This window comes from Rhinolophus sinicus, linkage group LG02 (assembly GCF_036562045.2).
Source record: "Rhinolophus sinicus isolate RSC01 linkage group LG02, ASM3656204v1, whole genome shotgun sequence".
Lineage (NCBI taxonomy): Eukaryota > Metazoa > Chordata > Mammalia > Chiroptera > Rhinolophidae > Rhinolophus > Rhinolophus sinicus.
The window spans coordinates 4,086,418-4,111,206 of NC_133752.1; the positions used below are offsets into that span (position 1 = coordinate 4,086,418).

At 48.4% G+C, this 24,789-nt stretch overlaps 1 long non-coding RNA gene across 11 annotated transcripts in view; it reads left to right on the forward strand.

Moving 5' to 3' along the window:
- LOC109439466 (uncharacterized protein C4orf50) overlaps positions 1-24,789 on the forward strand; it is a 105,893-nt gene that overhangs the window by 49,673 nt on the left and 31,431 nt on the right. For 7 of the 11 annotated variants that reach the window (XR_012492532.1, XR_012492531.1, XR_012492533.1 and 4 more), the window contains one exon: positions 2,707-2,966. The exons of 3 other annotated variants lie outside the window; for them this stretch is intronic. This is a non-coding gene — a long non-coding RNA (uncharacterized protein C4orf50). Of the gene's footprint in view, positions 1-2,706; positions 2,967-24,789 lie in introns of those variants that run through there. One more of the 11 variants, XR_012492537.1, reaches the window with a different exon arrangement.

Genomic DNA, 24,789 nt, shown 5'->3' on the forward strand with positions numbered 1-24,789 from the left:
ACAGGGGTCTCCCTGCAGGGCCCTGTCCTCTAGGCTCCTGCAGAGACAGATGGACCAAGACAGAGTGTCAGGGAGAACACAGGATCCAGGGGACAGAGTGAAGCCTGACCAGTGAGGGAGGAGATCAGGGAGGGCTTCTTGGAGGAGTATCAGCTGAGGTGGGCCCTGGAGAGGAGCAGGGGTCGGCGAGGGAGGTGGCCCTGCGGCAGCAGTGGGATAGGGTGGGAAATGGGGGGGGGGGAACATGTGTGTCTTTCTTTAATCCCCCCGGGGCAGGTGCCAGAAGGAGGGCGCTGCCTTTTTGCAATCTCACGGTGACTCTTGTTCCATTTAACGTGTATTTTTAGTAAAGGCAAAACATTTTCATTCTTCGGAATTCAGAAGGCACAGAAGTGTACACAGTGCACGTTTCCTGCCCGCCCCTGCTCCCAGTTCCCTTCCCAGAGGCAAACACGTGCCCAGTTTCTTATGAATCCTTCCAGAGAGGCCTAAGCAGGCACAGGTGCACACATACATACGCCCTTTTCACCCTGATGGCAGCATACTCCACACTCAGCCTGCACGCTGCTTTTTTCATTTACTATAGTTTGGTGATCATTCCAAAGGAGAATGTAAATTTCTCATTCATTTTTTAAACAGTCACGTTGTTTCCATTGTGTGGATTGTACTGGTCCTTTCTCAATGGACAGTTACATTGTTTCTGATCTTTTGGTGTTTAACCAGTACAGACACGAAAATGCGAAAATGAAAATGCGTGTATGTACATCTCTTCACACACGTGTGATGACATCTGGGGGTAAATCCCTAGATGAGGACTTGCTGGGTCAAAGCAGAGAAACATTTGTCATTTTGAGAGTCCTGGTTGTAGGGACAGAGCCCCAGAGAGCAGTTTCCAGACTCTCGGCCTCACGTGGAAAGGTCCTGGCTCGGGTAGTAGATGGCCGTCAGCTGTGATCAGATGGCCGTCCGCTATAACCAGTTAGCCATTAGCCTGTAATATAACTGCCATGGCTAAGCTAGCAAGCACGGATTGCGGCTAGCAAGGAGGTTGGCAGAGAAGCGGATGACGGATTGCAGCCAGCTAGAGTGGTTAGCAAGCTGACTGTGGATTGCACATTATGTTGCTCCTACTTCCTGTGTCTCGCCCGCCCGCCAGCGATCGGGGGTGCAGGAAGACCCCTTGTTGAGGTACTAGCAGATGTTTGCTTTCGTGTCCGCCAGCGAGAATATAGTGGTATGACTCCCTGTCATGCAGGGTGTCATGCGGGGTCTCTGGTCCCGCTCCCCACATAAGAACGCAGGACATGGTGAGGCCAAAAAGGAACACCCATGGAGCCATAGGTAGGGGAGTCATACCACTATATTCTCGCTGGCGGCTGGGTTGGAGACACAGGAAGCAGGAGCCACACTGTTCGCAACCCTCACTGCACCGCTTGCTAGCTCAGCCACCATCTTCTTGCTAGCCCCCGTGTCTTGCTAGCGTAGCCATGGCAGTTATATTAGTGGCCAATGGCTCACTGGTTACAGCTGACGGCCAACTAGCCACAGCTGATGGCCATTTACTACCTGAGCCAGCACCTTTCTATGTGAGGCCGAGAGCCTGGAAACTGCTTTCTGGGGCTCTGTCCCCACACTCCCCTGTCTGTGGTTCCGTTGGTGTTCCTTTCTGGTTTCACTGTTGTCATGCAGGGCGGCAGGCGGGGTCTCTGGTCCCGCTCCCCACATAAGAATGCAGGATATGGTGAGGCCAAAAAGGAACACCCACAAAGCCATAGATAGGGGAGTCATACCACTATATTCTCACTGGGCGAGACACAGGAAGCAGGAGCCACAGAATCCGCAATCCACAGTCTGCCACAATCCGCTACCTGCCATCCATTTCTCTCTGCCAACCAACCTCACTTACCAGCTGTAATCCGCCCTTGCTACCTCAGCCACCACCTTCTTGCTAGCCCCCCATTTGCTGCTAGCATAGCCACGGCAGTTATATCAGTGGCCAGTGGCTCACTGGTTACAGCTGACGGCCAACTAGCCACAGCTGATGGCCATGCAATCACAGTTGATGGCCATTTACTACCTGAGCCAGCAGCACCTTTCCACGTGAGGCTGAGAGCCTGGAAACTGCACTGCTGGCTCTGTCCCCACAACCATATCGCGGGACCAGAGACCCTGCATTACACTGGTTAGTCCCACTCCCCACCCCACTTTGAGGTTGTATAGTTTCACTCCCACCTGCAATGCTTGGGGGCCCCTCTTCCCCGACCCCCCAACATCCACCCTGTATGTTGATTCAATTCAACATTTACTTCTTGAGCCCCTACAATGGGCCGGGTGTGGTTTGAGACAGTCAGCAAGACAGCCATGGGGATGGGGTGACGGAAGTAGTTGAATAGGCATTTGCTTCCCCCCGGGTGCTTACAATATGATCAGGTGGGTGATGCATGGGCCTGAGTGACCTCAGTACAGGGAATCTGGGATCTGGCCACGGCTGACAAAGCCCTGAGAAGTTTTCAAGCCAAGGAGGAGCAGAGAAGGTGGCGTTTGGATTGAGCTATGAAGGACAATATGGGCCCAGGAACAGAGGTGGCGGTTCGGTGGGGACTGGTTGGGAAGGGACACAGGGCCTCTGAGTGGTGCTCTGCGCTGGCACTGTGCCACACTGTGCTTGATGGCTGACACCCCTGCTCTCGTTTCCTCCGGTGGTAGAAGCCTGGTGTGGGCGGACACCCCGCTGTTGGCGGTACCCAGGCCTGCGCTTCCAAGCAGTGCGGCACAGAGTGGGACCTGAACTCGGAGAGCTGTTCACATCCCAGCTCCGCCACTCGCCAGCTGTGGGCCTGGAGCCAAGGCTCCTGAAGGCTTGTTTTCTGCCATAAACATGGAAAGAACCTCGTCATAACCTCATCCTACCTGACTGGAGCCTTGAGGGTGGGACAAGCGCCTGTCCCATGGCACTTGCAGCCCAGGTGAGTGTCCTCTTTCTTTCCCCTGTAATGCTGGGAGGCAGGTGGCTTTGGATTCCAGCTCTTCTCCTCACCTTGCCTCTCTGTGCCTCAGTTTTCTTATCTGTGAAATAGGGGTGCCGACCTCCTAGGGTGGCTGTGAGGACTAAGTGAGTTAGTATCCGTGAAGCACTCAAAAGAGGCCCTGACACATGGTAAGAGCTAGGGAAATGCTGCGCTGTTTTATCTCTCTGCGTGCCATGTTTCAAAACCAGAATGAAAAAGAATCACATACAGCCAGGAAGATAGGCAGAGTGGTGGTGGCCTGGTGACACCCATAGAGATAATGTAAAGGTTGAAAAGTGTATTGAGGAAGGCAGGTGGCAAGAGATTACAATAAAGTGACGGTGCTGCCGAGGGTCTGTGTGCCATCATGGGCGAAGGTGAGGGCTTTTCTTCATCAATTTCATACTTAAAGAAACAGGCGCTCAGTCCCTGCGGGTTGAGCCTTCGCCCTGACCCTCCCCACAAACAGCTCAAACCTGTCCAGTTCCCTCCAGGATGTTTGGTCTTTCTTCCTCCACCCACCTCTTCCCCAAAAGCCATGGCTTGGAGTTGACGGCTTCTTTGTCTGGCCCTTCGGGAGGTGCGCTGGGCTAGGGAGCTTCCATGTCCTCCAAGTCCAAGGTTTTCTGGAAGAATGCTCATTTCTGCGGCTTGGATCAGTCCTTTTTACTTCGTTGGACCCTTTTTAATGAATCTAACACAGGTAGTGGGCTGTGTACTAGCCCATCTGCATTAAAATCCCAGCTCTGCTACCCACCAGCTGTGTGACCTTCAGCAAACTGCTTAACCCCTCTGTGCCTCAGTTTCCTCCCCTGGAAAATGACGTGAATAACACGACCACCTCGCAGAGTATATTTCGGGAGGACTAAGTAGAAGCTTAGCTGTGTGTGGTGTTGATGCTACTTTAATAAAGTACTACTTGCCAGCCTCCATTGCCATCCGGAGAAAGCGTTTTCAAAAAACCAGTTCCTGTTAAGCATGGAAAAGAACTTGTCGGCTACTTCTTCCTCCCTGTGAGACCAGGTGTGCAGGATGCAGACTGGCCTACAGCTTTCAGGGATCTTGCTGACAACCCCTCCAATTCATCCACCCCCTGCTCTAGCCCCAGGGTCACCACGAATGCCCTGGGGGACCTGCCTTTCACTGGTTGCCTTCCTGTCCCCTCTGCCTAGCCCACAGTCCTTGAGAGCAGTGACAGGGTGGATCAAAGCAGGTTCTGGCTTTGAATTCCGCCTGACATTTCCTCAGGCAAGTTTCGTCCTTCTGGGCCTCAGTGTGCTCATCTGCAAAGTGGGGACACTCACAGGACCTTAGGAAGGATGAGACAATTCAGTGAGGCTTAAAGCACAGAGCCTGGCTCACCATGCAAGCTATTATCATCAGTGTTGTTGTTGTTGTTAATGAAAATCAGGGCACAGCATCAACCTCCCCATTCCAGGGGGAGTCAGAGGGACACAGTACTCCCCACTGGCCGAATAACAGCCAGCTGTCATCACCCTGGGTGCTGGTGCCCCATCCCACGCCTCCATGCAGGGCTTAAGGCCTTGTGTCTCGGAACTTCCTCACTGACCTGCCTGTGAGCAAGGGGGTCGATCCCCATTTTGCAGCTGAGGAAACTGAGGCTCCCAGATGCCCTGACTGGTAGAGCGGGGATTCACGCTCCAGTCTGTCTGGCTTTCGTGCTGAAGTCAGTTTTCCTTCTGTTGGAGCTCCAATCCCAGGCCCTGGCACAGGTCCTCACATCTGTCTGTACCTGTGTAATCCCTCCCTCCCTGTATGCTACATAAAGATCAGACAATTAAGTTCATGAACTTGTTGCAATGGTGTTGTTAACCTTTTTTGATATCAGAGGGATTATTCATTATGAATTTGTACCAACTGGACAGTTAACCAAGTTTACTATTTGGAAGTGCTGAAAAGGCTGCATGAAAAAGGTAGACAACCTGAGCTTTTCGCCAACAATTCATGGCTCTGGCATCACGACAATGCACCAGCTCACACGGCACTGTCCGTGAGGGAGTTTTTAGCCAGTAAACAAATAACTATGTTAGAACATGCTCCCTACTCACCTGATCTGGCCCCCAAATGGCCTCTTTCTTTACCTGAAGGTAAAGGAAATATTGAAAGGAAGACATTTTGATGATATTCAGGACATCAGGGGTAATACGACAATAGCTCTGATGGCCATTCCAGAAAAAGAGTTCCAAAACTGCTTTGAAGGGTGGACTAGGCGCTGGCGTCGGTGCACAGCTTCCCAAGGGGAGTACTTTAAAGGTGACCATAGTGATATTCAGCAATGAGGTGTGGCGCACTCTTTCTAGGATGAGTTTGCAAACTTGATTGTCAGACCTTGTATATCACTATCTACTTCCGGGAAGAGTTAAAGAGACTTAAAATAAAAGATGTAGATCCAATAAAAAGAGTCTGTATTACACAAGAGTGAAAACTCAGGGTCAAATAATAGTTAGAGGGTTATACTGGGCACTGAGACTATGGGCAGCAGTGACAATTAACTGGAAAAATGAGGTCTGAGCTTCCTGGTAGTCAAAGCAAAAAGGGGAATAATATGTGTTTCATGGTGTTGACTTTCCAATAAAAGGAAACAGATCTGGAGAACTTTTCTTGCAGCTCTGAGCTCTGAGGGTGTCTATACAGTGAACTGGGGATGAATGGTGACTCCTGTTCCTGATAGCACACCTCCACAACCTTGGGAGAGGGAGAGAACATCTGTTAGATTCTGCTCTCTACCTCTCCCTGCGCCTGGCATCCACACCAGGCTCCATGGGGTTCTCACAGCTCCTTGAGCTGAGCAGCATTACTTGCCTTTTGCTGATGAGAACCTGTGGAGAAGCCTCCGCTCTAAGTGTACTTGGCTTGTGGGGGACGAAGCTCTCAGAACCGGTGCAGGCCTGCCCTGCCCCAAAGCCCTCTCGCCTCTGCCAACTGCCGGGCTCAAGGAGGCCCATCACTTGTTTACTTTGTGGAGCTAATCCCCCTCCTCTCCTCTTCCCAGCCCCTGCCCTGTCCCGTCCCCTCCCACCACTCCCCTTCAGCAAGTATGCACAGAAACCTGCATATAGAAGCTGATGGGTTGAGTCCTAGTGACCTGGAGTAGCCAACTCCCAGTTGTTACTGATGGTTTATTCATTGAACACACGTGGACTGCTGCAGGCCTACTGTGTGCTGGTGCTATCCTGGGTGGGAAGCAGGCAGAGCAGGATGAGAGCATACCTGCAGGGAGTGAGGTTCACTGCCAGGCAGCAGGAGCCACACGGCCACCCTCCTCACTCTTCCAGGACAGCTGTGTCTGGTTGTGCAGGTTGTGTACTGAACAAAGCATCTGGTCCAGGGCAAAAAGGGGCGAAATGCCCATGCTCTCTCCTTGCCAAGAGGCTGTGCCTGTTTGGAGAAAGCAGTGCCTTTCATAAGTCCCCACAGAGGCCTGCAGGCTGCGGCTGCCTGGAGTGGGTCTTTTTGTGATTCTGCACAAAAGCTTCATGTAGCCTCAGCAATATGTTTTTGCTGACTCAGACACAGAGGTACCAAGTCAGCTGGGACCAGCGGGGCTCGAAGTCAGCAGGGTGCCCCCAAGGCCTCCTCAGTGCCACCCTCTATCTCGGGACATGCTGGGGGGCCCTGTCCTCAGGAGCCCTGAGTCCTCCCAGGGCCTGGCTTGTGAACGGTGCCACAACAGGAGGGTGGGAATCAGGATACTGCTGCCCTCTAAGCCCGCTGAGCCTTCCTTTTACCCCTAAGAGTCTGAGCCCCGCCTGCATCCTGGCCCTGTCCTGGGAACGTACTGCTACTCCACCCCAGCCCCAGCCAGAGGGGAGAGAAGGAGCACTGGGCAAGGAAATCCAAGGCTGCTGCTTCACAGCTGTGTGTCCCTAGGTGAGTCACTTAACCTCTCTGTGCTAATCGGCTCTAGCTTCAATATTACTGCATAACAAACCAGCCCACACTCAGCGACCTCAAGCATCCATTGTGACACTCTCAGGCCCACTAGGTCCATCCACTAGGGTGCGGCTGACTTGGCTGGGCTCAGCAGGGAGACTCTGCTTTAGGCTGAGGGCTGGGCTCAGGCTGGCCCTACCTGTCACCACGTTCTTCTTAGAATTTCTCCAGCCAGGCCTGGTCTTCTGTGGCACACAGAGCAAACAATGCCTCTTAACGCCTCACCCCCTCCCGCATGTACAAGGTCACAAGGCAAGAGGAAGGAACTGAAAAGTGAGCTTAACTTTATTTCTCTCTCTCTTGCTCTCTCCGCTCTTCCTTCTTCTTACCACTCGTGTGTGTGTGTGTGTGTGTGTGTGTGTGTACCCCTGATCAGCATATCCTGTCAGCTCTACCTTCAGAATATATCCAGGACCCGACCACTTCCTACCACCTCCGACATTGGTTTTGCCCCCCAGCCGCATCCCCATTGCCTAGAACAGTGCCTGGTACCTAGTAGGGGCTCAATCAATGTTTGTTGAATGAATGCATGAATTAGTTGCTCATTTTTCTTTTAATGGTGCTTCCAAACACATATTTTACTATAGCTGATTGTCTCTAGTGCAAATTCTGTTGGATGAGAAAATATTACTATCCTTTTCATTTTTGCTTTGAGGGTGGGCGGGGAAGTGAGGAAAGAAATGATTCGGAGAAGAGCAGAAGGGGAGCTGGATTCTAACCCAGGGCTTCCTCCCCGCCCCCACCCTTTCTACATGTGGACACATTGCTGCAGGGGGTCTGGAATAGAAGGAAGGTGGGTCAGAGGGTGAAGATGCTGCAGGAAGGGATGGAGAAGAAGGCAGAGGTGGGGAGGGAGGTAAGGCAGGGAACTTCAGACTCACGCTTCATCTCTGGAATTCTTCCATTGGAAGGACTGGTATTTATTACATACCATCTGTCGTAGTCCATTTAATACAGATGCTTTATCTGTGGCATTATTATTAGGACCATAAATTTTACCTTGTTGATAAAGTGACATCTTTTCTCAGCTTCATATTTGTATTTCTTGTATCATGAAGGTTATTCTCCAAGGTTTGTTTTGCAGGGTAGTGGACAGCAGCTTGGAATGAGCTAGGCTGGAATAACAGTACCGCATCTGACACTAGCTGTGGGATCTAAGGTGACATAAGCTCTCCGAGCCTCAGTTTCTCACACTGCAGTATCCTTTACTCCATAACCAGTACCCTCCCCTCTCCATCAGAATGGTCATTCCCTCTGTGCAGGTGGTTTTACTGTATTATTACTACTGGGTTTTCCCGGAAAATAAGACCCAGCCAGACCATCAGCTCTAATGTCTCTTTTGGAGCAAAAATTAATATAAGACCCGGTCTTATTTTGCTATAAGACCTGGTATAATATAATATAATATAATATAATATAATATAATATAATATAATCTCATGTCCAGCACGACGAGGGTTGTGAGGAGGGAGAAGGGCAGCGCAAGGCTAAGAAAAGACAGTAGCCAAGATTATAATACACGCGGGGCCAAGGGGCTGCAGCTTCAAGGACTGGCCTCCGAATCGGGCCAAAGCGTAGTTTTTATTGGTAAACTTCTAAAGAGGTGAAAGGTTGTTAATCTCAAGATCTATGTGTTAGTAGCCTGCTGGCTGTCTTTCCGAACGTTCCCATTGTGTTCCAGCTTGTACTTTGCCTTCACACACACGCACATCTCCAAGGAATCCATTGAAGGGGAGGGACCAATATGATTCCATTGGGGCTCAGTTTGCTGAGGCACTGCCTTGTGAAATCCTGGGAAGAGCGTGGGGGAACAGACAGTTTGGCAGCTGTAAGGCAATAATAATAATATAATATAATATAATATAATATAATATAAGACCGGGTCTTATATTAATTTTTGCTCCAAAAGACACATTAGAGCTGATTGCCTGGCTAGGTGTTATTTTCAGGGAAACAGGGTAGGAAAGTCATCTGTTTTAACTATTTCACACTACAAGGTGAATGACTGATAGTTTCTAGGACCATTTGTATTTTGTGAAGATGATGTTCGTTAGCACAGAGAAAATTTGAGTTGGCAGGTTTGGGGGCAGTGAGATAAAATGAGGTGATGCCTTAGAGTGCCCTCGCTTTACAGTTGAGGGTACCAAGGCTCAGAAAAGGGGAGAGTGGCTCCCTGAGTCACACAGGAAGTCTGGGGTAGAGCTGGGCACGAGACCCAGGACTCCCGATCCCTACACTGGATGGTCCTTTTTCCATGAGTTGAAATGCTGGGCAGAGTTTTCCATGGGTTCTGGGCCTGTGTTACATAAACGTAACTTATATGTGTGCATCGCGTGTGATGTGGAGAGAACATACCATCATTCCTTCCTCAGTAATTACCCCTTAGCACGTGCAGTCTTGTTTCCTTTTGCAGCCGTGACAATTTGAGTCTTAGCCAACACAAACCACATGTCAATCTTGTTGGGAATAATGAAAAATGAGTGAACTGGGGTTTTCAAGAAGAAGGAGCCCCTGGGACGGGCAGAAGAAATGAGGGATGGAATGACTGATATCATTCAGTGCATGGAAGCTTCCAGAGGCCGGATAACAGCTTTCCTTCCTGCTCCTGAGAGAAGGGAGGGTCTGGGTGAGCATAAGAAAGGCTGATGGCTTCACTCGGCAGGACATTTTCAAGGGCAGAGCCTGGGCTGTGAGCACTGAGTACTGGGAGGCTGGTGAGAAAAAAAATCAGAGTAGTTGAAATAAAAGTGACTCAGGATTTCTCCATCTCAGGCTTTAAAGTCCTTCGTGACTCTGAGACCAGGATGGCACCTAACATGCAGGGCAGGGTGTTTCAATTAAAAATGGATTTTGCTGCATATAATGAAATCCAAAATAATGATGGCTTAAATGAAATGGGAGCGCCTTTCTCTGCCTCGGGGTGGGCATCAGGGGTCTCATGGGGGTTCCATGGACATCAGACTCCTTTGGTCTCTAACATCTCAGCTCAAGACTTCCATTCTCAGTCACCTCATCATCTCAGGTGGCTGCTGGAGTGTCAGCCATGAAGTCCAAGTTCCAGGAAGCAGAAAATAGGTACTGTTGGTGGGGGAGGGTATTGGGAGAAGTGACTCCTATTAAGGAACCCTTTCAGGTACGTTCTGATATTTTCCTGAGTCCAGAACTTAGTCATACGCCGTACTTAGCTGCAAGGGAAACTGGGAATGTCGTCAGTTGGACACCAATCAAAATTAGTGTCCTGTTACTAAAAAGCATGTGGAAAATGATCACTGACTTGGCACCCATGGTAGCGACTCTGCCTCAGGTGGCATCCAGTCTTCAGTTATAAAAGCAGGAAAGGGTCGAGCCCCTGCGTTCAGGATCAAACACACCAAGCACGGCCTCACCTTTCACGTGACTTTCGCAAAACAGGCACGTTCACTGGCATCTTGGTGAAAATTTAAGGCAGAGAGAGCCTGAAAAGTTTCTATTGAACAAGAGGATAGAATGCTCTATGTGTCCACCCGACATTTCGTCAGTGTTTTCTGTGTATCACGTATTTCCCTTGCCATTCTCTGTATTGCTCATAGAAGTCTGTGTGTAGATTTTCATAGGTTTGCTCACAACCTCTTTTCTCCTAACCTTTTCCCCCCTTTAAACCTGAACATCTTTCACAACCAGCCTTCTCACCTCGGTCATTTTTAGGAGCCTGACCCTTTTAGGTGAAGAGGGCCTTCTCTGTCTGCTCCCATCCAAGCTGTAGCCCTCTCTTGTGTAAACCCTTGGGGCTTTGGCCAGTCGTTCGGTTAGATTAATTCCATCTCTTGCAGATGTACCCCCCCCCTTATTTCTGAGATTATTTGGTGGTCAGTCTCCTCTGACATCACATTTCCCACTAGGAGTTACAAGTGGCCCCTCCCCATGCTGTGGTATTTAGAGTCAAATGTTGTGACCACGTCATCATCTCAAAGACCCTGAGCTGTGGAAAGACTCTAGTTCTAGTCAAAAGATAGCCAGTTTCCTCCAACATTAAAAATAGACCTACCAAATGATCCAGCAATCCCACTTCTGGGAATATATCCAAAAGAATTGAAATCAGGATCTCAAAGCGGTATCTGCACTCCTGTGTGCATTGCAGCATTGTTCACATAGCCAAGATGTGGGAACAACCCACGTGCCCATCTCTCAGTGGATGATGAATGGATATGTGCCTGTGGTGTGTACGTTCAGTGGAACATTATTCAGCTGTAAAAAGGAAGGGCATTCTGACACCTGCTGTGACATGGATGAACCTGGAGGACATTGACGCCAAGTGAAATAAGCCAGTCATGAAAGGACAAATACTATGTATAATGTGTACACGAGGTACACGGAGCCGCCAGATTCATAGAGACAGAGAGTAGAATGATGGCTGCCGGGGGCTGGGGGAGAGGGAGTAGGGAGTTAGTGTTTAATGGGTGCAGAGTTTCCATTTGGGAAGATGACAAAATTCTAGAGATGGTGGTGACGTGCTTGCCCAACACTGGGAATGTACTTAATGGGTAAAATGGTAAATTGTATATTATATCTATTTTGTTTCCCACATTTTGCTTATCCATTCAGCCATCGATGGACACTTGTGTTATGTTTTTTAATTCTTTTCATCTGTAGTTTCCTCCTACTATTCTTTTTATTTTCTTGGACTATTCCGTTGAAGAAAGCAGGTTGCTGTCCCATAGCTTCCCACAGTCGGCAATAGGATGGAGGCTCAGCTGGGGTTTTTTCTAGATTCTTTTGAAGGTGGTGTTATGTTCTTCCTTCAGGTCTCTCCTTTTGTGATGTTGGCATCTGCTGATTCGGGAATTCACTGGTGGTCACAAATTAGAGAACTCTCTCATTCCATCTTCGTTTGTCATCTGCAATACTTCTGCAAAAAGTACTTCCGCTTGCCTGCTGTTTATTCCACTTATTTCATTTAATTTCTGTCTACCTCCAAAGCTTACATGCTGTGTGAATGCTCACTCCTTCACTCGCTCCCTCACTCATTTATTCTTACTCACTCACTCACTCATTTACTGACTCACTCTCACTCAGTCATTCACACTCACTAACTCCCCCACATTTACTGGCCACCTGCTCTGGGTGCTAGCTGGGGTCAGAAAGATGAAGCATTGCCCTGAAGGAGAAAGAGACAAAGTGACTGGAGTTATAGAAGTATTAACAAGGTCCCATGGGTTCACAGAGGTGGCGGTGCCTAGAAGAGGTGCTTCAATGGTATATCTGGCTCCACCTTTTCTCATGCAACAGTTATTAGTGGACAGTGAAGGTCAGCTGGCTGACGTGGGTCCCTGGTGGCCAGGCTGAGAGCTCACACTTTCAGACTTTCTAAGCTGAGTTTTTAAAATCTGGAATGCACATAGCACAGTCCTGATTTTATCGGGCTCCCAGAGGGACAGGTCCAGCGGGCATTCCTGGGTATGGTTTCCACCCCTGGGACTCAGAGGAGTGTTAAGTTAGACTTTGGACGCGTCCACGTGTGGGGCTTCTGTGGGAGCAACCAGGGCCGCAGAGGAATCTGTGCCTAGGGAATCTGTGCGCCAAGCTGAACGTCGAATATTCCCCGAAGGAAGATGGATGAAGGGGTCGTGCTGGTGCCAACTTGCCGAATCCCAGTGCTGCTTGCTAAGGGAAACCCTCCGCTCTGCTCCGGCACCCTTCCTGCTGGGGCCGAGGGCTCCAAGGACCAGGAAAACACTTCTGCTTCACTGGAAGGGCTTTTATATTCTCAGCCCAGAGCACCTCCCCATGCAGGTCAAGAGCTGGAGCCACTGGCCTTTTATTGAGATTTACTTTATAAATCCGGAGGTGCCTGGGCGTGAATTCCAGCCACAGCCAGCCCACTTACCAGCTATGGGGCCTTGGCAGGAGTCTCAGAGGTCCTGTCTCAGTTTCCCTCCCTGTGAAACAGGTTTTCTTAAGGAGTAAGTAAATCAGCGCAGGTCTCTGGCCCATATTCAGTGCTTGGAAAGTGTGAGTCGCCTCCCTTCTTACCCCCATGTCACTGGGCTCCCCCGACCCAGCTTCCATTTCCCACTGCATGGAGGCGCCCTGTCCCGGGCCCTCGTTCTCCATTGCCTTGTCACCTGTCTGTCTCTCCACCAGGCTCTGTGCTCCTCAAAGGTGTGGACCCATCTTACTTATATCTCCATCTTCCACAGAAGCAGAGCCTACGGGCTCCCAGAGGTTCTGCAAGGTGTCAGGGGAGGATGTGCCAAGCTGCTCTGGGTCACATTTTCTATCTCGATGTTTCCTCCATCTTGTACTCCTTCCATTTGTTCAGTCACTAGTTCATTCTACAAATGGTCACCTGGCATCTCCGAGGTGTTGGGGAGCAGAAGAGAACAAGAGAGAACTCCTGGGGAAGAGAGAGAGGGGGCCAGATAAACAGGCCATCCCCCTGCAGAGGGCTGTGGGGGCAACTCCACTGGGGGCTCTGGGAGGAACTCTGCAGGGAAAGCCCAGGAGAGGCTGAGATCCCAGCGCTGGGGAGCTGAAGGGAATTTAGAGGCTGTCCACCCTGACTGTCCAAGCCAGATGAGGGACCTGGAAGCCAGGGACATATGGAGACTGGAGTGTGGTCTTGTGACTTTCTGTCCAGGGCTCTGTCCCATCGGCTAGGACATAGTGTGTCAGACATGTTTGCAGGAGCTCCTGAGAAGGCAGCTGTTCTGTTACCCTCCCCAGGACTTTGGGGGGGGCTGTGACCCCACTGTGTGACCATGGCCTCCATAGAATCCATCTTCATATTATAGCTGGTTATCTCCACTCTCAGAAGGAATCCCAGTTTGAGAAATAAAATGAACATCTGATAAATATATTATAGAAGGAAGTGGTTCCTAATGGAAAGTGACTCCTGGGTTGAAAAGGGATTATTGTCCCGATCTCAATTTCCTGTCCATTTTCCACCCATTGTGTTGCATGTTGTCTCAGTCTGTCTGAGCAGCTGTAATAAAATCCCACAGAATGGAGGGCTTATAAACAGCATACTTTTATTTCTAACAGTTCTGGAAATCTGAGATCAGGGTGCCAGCATGGTGGGGTTCTGATGGGGACCCTCTTCAGGGTTGCAGACTGCTGACTTCTTGCTGTATCCTCACATGGAGGAAGGGGTGAGGGAGCTCTGGGAGGGGCCTCTGGGAGGGGCCTTTTTTCTAAGGACACCAATCCCATTCATGGGGGCTCCACCCTCATGACCTAAGCCCCTCTCAGAGTTCCCACCTCCTAACACAGTCACTTTGGCATTAGAATTTGAACATATGGGTTTTGGGTCCGCAAACGTTCAGACCATAGCACGTGTCTTAGAGTCTATGTGACTGAGATGCTCAATGGTATATCTTACCTCTCATTTCAGGATGGGACTATATAGTTTGTAAAGTGTTTCCTTGCACGTGCTTTTGTGTGTGTCTCCCAGCAACCATAGGGAAGGATAAGGAAGAGGCTACCCATTATACAGATCAGGAAACTGAGGCCCCATGAAGTTCATGAATCTGCCCAAGATCACACACCTGGGGTGAAGAACAGAGGTCAGCTTTACTCGGACCACGGCTCTCCACGGAATTATCTGGAAAGGACACCACATATCTCCAGGCTATAGCAGATTTCACATACTGGTGCTTGCACGTCAACACAAATGTACACCTCTAGTAAAATCCCAGAATTAAGTGTGAGGATCCAAAATGTGAACCCCAGAAAACTTGGGGGTTAATCTTCAGAGTAAATGTAAAGAAACATAGTTGTTCAAATATTATTTGGTTCTGTTGTGTTCAGGATGGTTTTAGAGAGGATGTGATGCCTTATTAAATTAAGAAGAAGCCTACAGTGGTGACTTGTGGGATACCAGATATCACAGAAACTACTGTTTTTATTGTGAGGGAAGAGGCTAAACATTTATAGAGTATCTGTTCTGTGTGAAACTAGAATAATATAATCTCCCTTTAAATAAGCCCAGTTTCTAGCCAAGCCAGGCATAGAAAATACTAAGAAACACTTCAAATAATTTTTTCCTGCTTCTAAAAATGAACACATTTTAGTTGAGTAAATTTGGAAAATACAAAAAATAAACAAAAACACATGGAATCCCACAATTAAGAGATGTTCACTTTCAACATTTTGACGTTTATCTTTATGCAGCCAGACGTTTTACCACTTGAGATCATACTGTATATAATGATATTTAATAGCGTTTCCCATTCAGCACTGCATTATCGTTGCATTATTTTATAGGGGCAGGATAGCGTGTTGGTTCAGATAATGGATTCTGGAGCTTGTCTCTCCGGCCACTTAGTAGCTGTTGGCAAGTTCGATTACTCCCTCTGTGCCTCCATGTCCTCAAACAAAGTGGAGATAAGCACAGCACCTCTCTTATACACTTATAAATGAACTAAATATATAACGTGCTTAGAACATGGTCCGGCATATAGTAAGTTCTCACTAAATATTTGATAGTCTTATTATTTGGGGTACATTTATTTAAGCCCCACCAGCTATTTACTTTATGTTGGAAATTCTCTAAGGCCTCGTCACACGTTGCCTCATTTAATTTCTATGATGATGCTGAGAAATCGGTATTGTCTCCCATTGCCTGGATGTTGAAACTGAGACTTGGAGCAGACAAGTCGCTTGCCATGTCATAGAGATTGGCAAAGGCAAGATTCCAATCCCTTCGCGTCCAGCCGGACCCCCCAAGCCCCTGAGCTGTTCTCAGCCTGCCCTGCTCCCAATCTCAGCTCTGAGCAAACTGATTGGTGCTGTAAATGCTATTGTCAATTTGTCCGGCATTGATCACTGGGCTTCCTGGAGCAGTGAGTGCCGAAAAGGAGGCCTTTTCAGCCTATTTGTAACCCACCCTCACCCCTATTATTTCAAACCAGCTTCCACCCTTCTCTGCAGTCCCCTTAGGCAGCTGGGACAGGGATCCCTCTGAGAGCAAGCCTTTCCCCAGTGTCAGCAGATGCCCAGTGTTCCATAATGTGCACACAATTCAGCTGAAAGCCACTCAAAAATAATCATCAATGAACAGGAGTTCTGGGGATTGAGACCAAGACACAAGGAGGACAAAGAAGGGAAATGAAGTCTTTCATTTGGAGGTTTAGTTCATACAACCCCAAGGAGCTGTAGGTGGAAGTGGTCCCATGGTGAATTAGGGAAAGCTAGATCTGTGGTCAGGCCAACCTGGGCTGCCATCTCTGAGTGACCCTGAGCAAGTGTCCTTAGGCCTCTCTGTAAGAGGGGTGAAGCTGCCTACCCCCCATAAGGCTTCAGTGAGGACCCCATGCAAGAACGTGCTCAGAGGGGTTGTATGTGCTGGGAACGTGTTCAGACTCTTCAGAGCAGAGGGCTGGTCTGCTGTGTTCTAGAAACTGGTGTCCTATTTCTAGAAGGGTACTGGACACACAGCAGGTGTGAGGAAATGTCATTGCATGAATGAATACTCAATAAATAAATGCGAGTTCTTCCCTCTATCCATTCTATATGGGTCCTAGAGGGAATTTACAGGGAGGTGGGGGGAGGATAACAGAATGAGAGAGGAGCCATGTGAGCAGTGGCAAAGGGTACGGGGCCTAGGGACAGCACACGGGAGTCCCAGCTCTACCACAGGCTGGCTGTGCAGCCTTAGGCAGATTCCCTCATGTCGTGGGGCCTCAGTCTTCTCATTCAGAAATAGGGACAATAATAATCCTTAACTCATAAGGTTATTATAATAATTATAAGAGCTTTAAATTTGTAAAACATTTAGAGCCTGGCACAAAGGAAGTACTCAGCTTATGTACATCATCATCTCATGAGAACATTCTATTAGTTGGAAGGAGGAATGTATATTAGTTAGATATTGTTGTTTAATAAACCATCTCATAGCTTACTGGCTGAAAACCATCACCATTTTATTTATTCATTTACAAGGCTAGCAGTTGGGATGGGCTCTGCAGGGTGGTTTTTGGCTGGTCATTCATGCAGCCATATTCATCAGATGGTTCAACTGGGGCTGGGAGTCTTAAGATGGCCTCATGTCTGGCGGTTGGTGCCTGCCATCAGTTGGCTGGTCTGTTCGGCTAGGATGCTCATCTCTGCTCCATGAGGTCTCTCATCCTCCAGCAGGCTAGCTCAGGCTTTTGCACTCGGCAGTCTAAGGGCCCAGGCTCAGAACACCCACAGTATCATTTCTGCCACTTTCTATTGGTCCAAGCATGTGACCAGCCCAGCCCAAGGAGTGAGGAGCTAGATGCTTGCTGGGAAGAGCAAGTGAGTCAGTCATGCTGTAAATGCGAGTACACACAGAGGCGGGCGGGATTCTTGTGACCAGCTTAGTAAACATCCCTCCACAAGAGGGAGCCAACATTTTTGAGACCCTGCTGATTTGCTAGGCGCATTGACTTCCGTAGACGTATCCACACAGCAAAATTAGCTCCCTGCTGAGGTGAGGACTTCACTGTACTAGGAATATTCAAGCCAAGTGCAGAGCCTGTTAAGATGACTGTGTCAGTGGGATCCTGGATGCAGGCTGGGAGGAGGGCACTAGCATTCTTTCTGTCAGCGAGAATTGCAGGATTCGAAGAAAACGTGTAATAGCAAACTGAATTATGGACAAGAGGTCGGATTTCTCTAGAGTGGTGGGATTACAAAGTTATGCTGATTTTGCTGATGAAAAATATGTGACTATCAACAGAGGTGTGTGGTCCTCCCAGACACTAGGGAAGAGAGCGCTACATGACTTTTGAGGGGCCTTAATTGGCAACGGGAAATAGGATAACCTAGCATGACCTGTCTTGTAGGAGTTCCTGGCGAGGTCACTCTTTAATGTCCCAACCACATAATGCAGGCTGGGTGTGGACACACTTCTTCATCCACACGCTCGTTGCTCCTGCCTCTAGGCTTTTGAAGCTTTGCAGTTTTGAGTTAGAAAGTGAGTTGCAATTCTGGGTAGGATGGAGTTCTTAGCAGCAGACAGCCACTCCTGCCAAGAACAACAAAAGAGGCTGTGTTACGTAAAATATAAAAAGCATCCATTTAAATCCTCAGGGAACAGCTGAAGCAGTGAGGACCGCAGGAGCCAGGTTCTAGGGAGAGGAGGATGCTGGGGAGCCAGCTGCAGCTTTTTCTCTGAGGCCTTTTGTGATGTGGGGGCAATGCTGTGAATCCAGACCTGGTCTAGTCCATGATGCTGCTGGGGACAGAGAGATGCCCTCTCATTTGGCCAAAGAGACAACATTTAGAGACTGGGGAGGTGAGTTTCAAACACCTGGTTAGTTTTCTCCTTCAGACATTGGCCAGACCATAAAGCTGTGCAGGATGGGGAGTTGGTGAACCAATAAGGAAGACTTTGAACAGCAGAACACTTTCCATCATCTGGATGCTGAGAAGGAAAGGATGGATGTGTGGGCCCTGCTGGGGAGAGGACCCAGTGAGCACGAGCGGGACCCTCACCTGACTGCTGTAGGAATTTGAGCTCGTGGCCCCTCACAGCTATGGGGAGCTCCCGCCAGGAAGATGGATGACTGTGTGGGTTTGAGGAAGACCGTTTTGGACCCAGTGTGGAGAAAGGCTGGGAGGAGACAGGAGACATGGTGGAGATGGTGGAGATGGGAGGGTGTGAGAAGAGGCTGCCTGGTTGTGGACAGTGATGGAGGGGCTGTGTGGTGATTGATTTGTTCCATTTCTTTCATCAATCAAAGAAGCAGATAAACATGAGTGGACAGAGGAAGGTATGCTACTTGATGAATGGGCCATTTGTCACAGCAGCAAACTTGGGGAGATTAGGGTGAAGCGGCGGAAAAGAGGCATCATTTGTCTTAAATGATAAAAAAGAGAAAACTGACATGTTATGAAAGGGGGCTGACAGGTTTTTACAATGAGAGAGTAAAATTTGTCTTGATCTGTGTATACTAAGCAGAATTGAAACTGGGGATGGATCCAAATTAAGTTGAAAAGGAAAGTGGTTACCTAAGATTTGGAGAATAAATGAGCTCAGTGATGTCATTTGAAGAAACCGAGGCCCAGGGAGGAAAATGGCTTGTTCAGGAGACCCGGTAAAGTGATACAACCCCCTCCGCCCAATGTCTTTTTCACTCATGAGGACTTACTCTAGTCCCAAAATTATGATCACTTCTTGCAAATGTTCCATGTATGTTTGCAAGTAATATGTATTTAGTTATTACTAGTTTCAGGTATATATAATTATATCAGGCTCATTAAGGGTGTTCTTCAAATTTTATTTATCCTGATTTGTTGTATGCTTGGTCTGTCAAGTTCTGAGGAAGACGTGTTTACATACCCAACTATGGTGATCGATTTAGCAAATTCTCTAATTTTCTTAATTTTGCTTTGTGTATATATTTTTGAGGCTCTATTTTTCAGTGCATACAAGTCCAGTATTTTTCTCTCACACTATCAATCTTTGTTTTGCAATCAGGTACCCACCTTCTTTATCCTTAATAATGGTTTATGTTTTCTAGTCTATTTTGTTTAATGTTGAATAGCTATAGTGAGTTTATTTTAGTTAGTATTTACTTGGTACAACGTTCCCATTCTTTTACATTCAACTTTTCTCTGTCTTTCAGTTGTAGGTATGTCTCTGGCAACAGCATGGAGCTGTAGTTTAGAAAGCCAATATGAGGTTCCCTGTCTTTTTAATGGAGAGTTTAGTCCATTTATAAATATTGTAATAATGGATACACATAATTATTTCCATCACTTTATTTTGTGTCTATTATTTACCCTGTCTCTGCTCTGCTCCTTGTTTTTCTCTTTTCTTACTTTCTGTAAAACTGATTAAGTTTTCTTTATTCCACCTTTCATCCTGAGTATACATTATATTTCTATTCTTTAGCAACTACTCTTAAAAGTTTCAAGATGCATTCTTGGCTTAATATCTCTACCTTCCTCCTGTACACAGGATTCTAGAAGACTTGAATTCTGACACCTCCGTTTGTATCTCTTATATTGTCCCGCAATATATTTCCACACTGTATTTTTATACTTCTCGCACTAGTCATTATTATTTTATATAGTCAATACTTGTTTAGATTTCTTTGCTTTCCATTTTTTCTTGTATTTTATTTTTTCCTTCTGGGTTTAATTTAGTTCTCCCTGGAGCACATTTGTTACTATTAGGTTGGTGCAAAAGTAATTGTGGTTTTTGCGATTATTTTTAACCTTTTAAACCACAATTGCTTTTGCACCAACCTAATAGTATTTTATCAGCAAGGCATTTTACAAGTAAACCTTCTTAGTCTTTTCCTGAAAATGTCTTTATTTTGTTTTCATTATCAAGCGATCATTACCTGGATACAGAATTCTAGGTCTTCAATTATTTTTTCTTGGTAATGTGACAATGTTATTCCATTGTCTCTGGCTTCTAACAATGCCTGCTATTGGTGTAATTGCCATATATTTTTAGCTGATCTATTTCTCTCTCTCTCTCTCTCTCTCTCTCTCTCTCTCTCTCTCTGTCATTGGTTGCTTTGTCTTTGAGATTCTAGAGTTCTGATACAAGACATATTTATTTTTATTTATCTTAATTGGAATTTGTGATTCCTGAATCTGAGGATTTATATTTTTCAGCATTTCTGGAAAATTCTGTCATATATTTGACTATTAGCCTCTCTGCTTTCTCCTTTCTTTCCTTCTGTAACTTGTATTAACATTGTAGTACTGCTTCATTTTTTTGTTGAGTGGCCTATAGTCTCTTTCATGTTCTCTAACTCTATCTCTCTAAGTAACATTCTGTTAATAAGTAATTTTCTTCAAGTTTGCTACATGTTTCTGTAGCATGAAGACTCTGTAGCCAAACTATTGAGGTTCAAATTCAGGCCATGTGGTCCTTCTGTGCTTTGGTTTTATTATTTTTAAAGTGGGTACAATCATACCTACCCACCTAATATTACTTTGAAGTTAAATGAATGTATGTATGTATATGTATATATGTGTGTATATATATATATATACATATATATATATATACACACACATATATATGTATATATATATATATGTATGTATATATAACTCTTAGAGCAGTACCTGACCCACAGTAAGTGTTACATTAATATAAAAGTTAAACATTAATTTAAGAATCTGCTTTATGGTCTTTAGTCAATAGTTCTATTATTTGATGTTTTTGAAGACGCTCTGTTCAATACATGTCTTATGTCTCCACTCATGAAGTGTGTTTTCCTGAGGGTTCTGTAATCTTGGCCTCCGGGCTTTATCTGTGGGCATCCTGTGTGTCTTTGCTTCAGCCCCAAGGGCACCGTAGGCTCAAGGATATTAGGAGTATCCGTCGCCAGGGGTGTGGGGGCAGAGCCCCAGAAAATAGTTTACAGGCTCTCGGCCTCACATAGAAAGGTATTGGCTCAGGTAGTAAATGGCCAACTGTGATTGCATGGCCATCAGCTGTGGCTAGTTGGCCGTCAGCTGTAACCAGTGAGCCATTGGCCACTAATATAACTGCTGTGGCTGTGCTAGCAAGGAGAGGAGGAGAGGAAGAATGGGGGCTAGCAAGGAGATGGCGGCTGGGCTGGCAAGCGTGGATGGCGGTTTGCAGACAGTGTGGATCCAGCCTCCAGTGAGAGTATAGTGCCGCCAGAGAGAATATAGTGGTATGACTCCCCCATCTATGGCTCCGTGGGTGTTCCTTTTTGGCCTCACCATATCCTGCGTTCTTGTGTGGGGAGCGGGAGCAGAGACCCAGCAGGGTCTCCCGCACGACAAATGGCGCAGCGAGCAGGGTCTCCCGCAGGACAAATGGCGCAGCGAGCAGGGTATGGTGCCGGCCAAAGCTCTCCAAAGGATGGTGGAGCAGTTTGTGTGTATGAACACTCAGTCTCTGGAAGACCAGGAGCAGCTGCCGGAGAGCTGGACCCCCGTGGAGGGAGGACGTGGACGGTTCTCCCACCAGCACAGGAAAAGCCATGCAGCTGCTGGAGAGATGGAGCCCCGTGGAGAGGTGGAAAGATGTGGACGGTTCCCCAACCAGCACAGGCCGGAGAAAGCGAAGGTCGTTGCAGCCCTGTGGGCCGGGGAAGTTCCTGCTCAGGCAGCCCGGATGCAGGACTTATAGTCCCAGGAGGTAACGCTTGCTGAGTCCTCCATGGGAGATGAGGGTGAGGTCAAGGTCGTCCTTCACCCCAGGACAGCCCTGGTGAATGACTATGGACTATGGGGAATTGCCTTCCATCCCTAATTTAATGGACCGCTTGACTGTTTGTTTGGGAACTGTTGTTAGTGGAACTGGGGGATATTTGCTTTTGTCTCTTGACTGGCCGCCATTGAGAATATGTAAGCACCTTGATTGTGAGTCGCTGTTGTTCCAGCAGGGTACCCTGAGAGGCACAGAGAGAGTGGCAGTGCCCTGAGAGCCCTGGCTGAGTCCAGGAAGTCTGGCTGAGCCCTGAAGATACCCTGGCTGTGCCCAGGAAGTCGGGCTGTTCCCAGAGAGAGTGGCAGTGCCCTGAGAGCCCTGGCTGAGTCCAGGAAGTCTGGCTGAGCCCTGAAGATACCCTGGCTGTGCCCAGGAAGTCGGGCTGTTCCCAGAGAGAGTGGCAGTGCCCTGAGAGCCCTGGCTGTGTCCAGGAAGTGTGGCTGTGCCCACAGAGAGTGGCAGTGCCCTGAGAGCCCTGGCTGTGTCCAGGAAGTGTGGCTGTGCCCACAGAGAGTGGCAGTGCCCTGAGAAATCCTAGCTGTGCCCGGGGAAACTAGTGGTACCCTAAGAAGTCCAGGAAGTCTGGCTGTGCCCAGGAGTACTGGTGGTGCCCTGAGAAACCCTGGCTGTGTCCGGGAAGACAGGTGGTACCCTAAGAAGTCCAGGAAGTCTGGCTGTGCCCAGGAGTACTGGTGGTGCCCTGAGAAACCCTGGCTGTGTCCGGGAAGACAGGTGGTACCCTAAGAAGTCCAGGAAGTCTGGCTGTGCCCAGAAGCACTGGTGGTGCCCTGAGAAACCCTGGCTGTGTCCGGGAAGACAAGTGGTACCCTAAGAAGTCCAGGAAGTCTGGCCGTGCCCAGAAGCACTGGTGGTGCCCTGAGAAACCCTGGCTGTGCCCAGAGAGCCTGGCTGTGTCCAGGATATTGCATTCACCCCCAGGCGCTTGTCGCGTAGATTGTGAGGCGAGAGCCTGTAGGGGTGGAGTGTGGGGGCAGAGCCCCAGAAAGTAGTTTCCAGGCTCTCGGCCTCACATAGACAGGTGCTGGCTCAGGTAGTAAATGGCCATCAACTGTGATTGCATGGCCATCAGCTGTGGCTAGTTGGCCGTCAGCTGTAACCAGTGAGCCATTGGCCACTAATATAACTGCTGTGGCTACGCTAGCAGGAAATGGGGGCTAGCAAGAAGATGGGGGCTGGGCTGGCAAGCGTGGATGGCGGTTTGCGGACAGTGTGGATCCAGCCTCCAGTGAGAGTATAGTGCCGCCAGAGAGAATATAGTGGTGTGACTCCCCTACCTATGGCTCCGTGGGTGTTCCTTTTTGGCCTCACCATATCCTGCATTCTTGTGTGGGGAGTGGGAGCAGAGACCCAGCAGGGTCTCCCGCACGACAAATGGCGCAGCGAGCAGGGTCTCCCGCACGACAAGGGGTTTCACTGGCTCGGGGAACCTTTTCCTCTTCCTTTACTGACTGGAAGTTTGTGAGTCATTTGGATGGTATGAGCCCAAGCCCAAGTGCCCATGGGATACAGACCTGTGGTCATGTATTCTCAACGCCCCACCCCCCATACACACACACCTAGAGCTCAGTCAGCTCTAGGTCCCTGACTCTCTGCATATATGTTAACCCCACACACACCATTTGGGGGGGGCGGGGTTAAGCTAAGGTGTGGACAGAGAATGTGCCAGTAATCAGTGTCGCTGAGAGCAGAGCTCCCAGGGGAGAAAAAGCTGACTGGGCCAGATGATAGAGGACACTGAAGAGCGAGTCATTTGTCCCCTAGGAAGGGAGCGGCTGTGAAAGTTCTCGTGTAGGAAGGAGAGTGGCAGCTGTGGGGACAGAGTCCCAGAGAGCAGTTTCCAGGCTCTCGGCCTCACGTGGAAAGGTGCTGGCTCGGGTAGAAGATGGCCGTCAGCTGTGACTAGTTGGCCGTCAGCTGTAACCAGTTAGCCATTGGCCACTGATATAACTGCTGTGGCTATGCTAGGAGGGTTGGGTTGGTTGGTTGGCAGAGAAGCGGATGGCGGACTGCGGCTAGCAAGTGAGGTTAGAAAGTGGATTGTGGGTTGCGGATCATGTGGATCCTACTTCCTGTGTCTTGTCTGGCCGCCAGTGAGACTGAGGGGCAGGAAGACCCCTTGTTGGGGTACTAGTGGATGTTTGCTTTGTGTCTTGACCAGCCGCCAGCGAGACTATAGTGGTTTGACTCCCCTATCTATGGCTCCATGGGTGTTTCTTTTTGGCCTCACCATGTCCTGGGTTCTTATGTGGGGAGCAGGACCAGAGGCCCTGCATGACACAGCTGATTTTTTTTTTTACTCTCAGTTCTGAGTCGAGTTTTCTCAGAAAAGGAAACTTGCAGAAAAAAGTTGTATTGATAATGTTTGGGCAGAAATAGAGACAATGGTGACATGGAAAGAATCAATTTGTTTGAATGGTTCATGAACTTTAAAAACAGCAGCTGACACTTCGTGGGTGCTCACCAGTGCCGGACACTCCTCTACACACTCACTACTATTCAGTCATTTCATCTTCACAACTACTCAGTGAGGCACTCCACTCTGATTAGCCCTTCTTACAGGTGAGGAAACTGAGGCATGGAGAGGTTAAGTAAGTCGTCCGGCAGCTCAAGTGGAGAGGGGCTTGGTCCTGGAGTCCACTCTGAGCCCCTACA